Source organism: Trichosurus vulpecula, chromosome 2 (assembly GCF_011100635.1).
Source record: "Trichosurus vulpecula isolate mTriVul1 chromosome 2, mTriVul1.pri, whole genome shotgun sequence".
Lineage (NCBI taxonomy): Eukaryota > Metazoa > Chordata > Mammalia > Diprotodontia > Phalangeridae > Trichosurus > Trichosurus vulpecula.
The window spans coordinates 113,917,973-113,919,661 of record NC_050574.1 but is presented as its reverse complement, the minus strand read 5'-3'; the positions used below and the strand labels follow the sequence as shown (position 1 = coordinate 113,919,661).

At 33.7% G+C, this 1,689-nt stretch overlaps 1 pseudogene; it reads left to right on the top strand.

Moving 5' to 3' along the window:
- The first annotated feature begins 581 nt into the window (after positions 1 to 581).
- Positions 582 to 920, top strand: LOC118836716 (annotated as a pseudogene).
- The last annotated feature ends 769 nt before the right edge of the window (positions 921 to 1,689 follow it).

The window sequence follows — 1,689 nt, the reverse complement described above, 5'->3', positions numbered from 1 at the left end:
TAGTTTGCCTCAATCTACATGCAGACTCCATAGTTCTTTCTCTGGGTGTAATTAGCTCTTTCCATCTGAGTCCTTTGGAGTTATCTTCAAACCTTGTATTGATGAGAAGAGCGAAGTCTATCAAAGCTAGTCATCACAGAAGCACTATATCTGTGGTTGTGTACAATGTTCTCCTGGTTCTGCTCCACTCAGCATCATATAATGTAGCTCTTTCAGATTATTATGAAGTCTATATCTTCCCCATTTCTTATAGCACAATAGTATTCCATTAGATTCATATACCACAACTTGTTTAGCCATTCCCCAATTGATGGGCATCCCCTTGATTTCCAATTCTTTGCTACCACAAAAAGAGTGTATGAGACTAGTTTAATGCTGTGACTATATAGACTGACAAATCTTTTTTTTTTTTTCTTACTAATAGATGTCTGTTTTAGTAAAACCTCTCATTGTGCTATTTGACTCATTTTTTTTAGGGTGGGATAGGTATGTAGTGGTGGCTGAATGTTTGGAAAAAAAGGAATAGGGATTCCAAGGGGGTAAATTAGTAATAGAGAGGTAAGGGCTAAACAAAATTGACAATGTCTAATGTAGACAGGGGCACAAAACTTTTTTTGTTTAGAAGCATACACAGTACCACACAACTAAAAGGGGAGGCAAATACAATAGTGAACCTAAATAGAGTGGACTCTTTGGACATGGCACCGATCATTTTCCAGGATTTTCTTACATAGATGCTAACAAGAGCAAAAGTAACATTTTGGAGAGGATACACTGATGGAAAACTGCAAGAAATATATGCCTGGCATAAAACAGATTTTTCCTGGCATTATGAAGAAGAGAGGTCAGACTTGATAGCTTATCTAAAAAAGGCTACCAATGTCTCCTGTTTTATTTATTACAAAATAGATGTATCTTAATGCTTATTTTTTACATATATCATAACTGTATGCTATTTAAATTGCTTTATTCAATGAGAAAATTTTGATTATCAAAGTCTGTTTCAAAATTTTATTCAGCATTCATTATAAAGAATCTATAGATTAGGTAGGCCCATATTTAAATATATATCACAACACAGTTTTCAAAACTTTATTTTTTCAATGTTTTGATTAGGTTTGTATTAAAATGATTTGATCCAACTTTTCTTTTGTTGCTGTTAACAAAGAGAATTGTGTCACTGTCAATATCATAGTTTTTTAATGTTTCTTCTAAAATCATCTAATTAAATAATGAGAAGAAAGGGAAGGGAAGGGGAGGGAAAGGGAGGGGAGGGGAGGGGAGGGGAGGGAAGGGAAGGGAAGAAGAAAACTTAGAAATAATTTAGTCCAATACAATTGATAGTACAGATGAGAAGACTTCAGAAGATAAAAAAAATAACTGTTATGATCAAAAATATGCTGTAAACTTCTGATGGAATAAGGAATAGAACCCAGGTCTCCAGATTCTGAGTCTAGTGCTTTTTCCTTCTCAAAATTTTAATCTTCCTGTGCCTGTACAATATTTGAACTGAAATGTCAATTACTATCCCCTGTGGCCTTGAATTTTAAGTACTAAGCATCTTATTTCAAGGTATTTTGTATGAACAAAATATTGCTTCTAAAATGGTGACCAAGAGGCTCCTATTTTATGACCAAGATGGTAAAGATTGATATCTATTAGCTAATATTCAGCCATAAAGTTTAATAC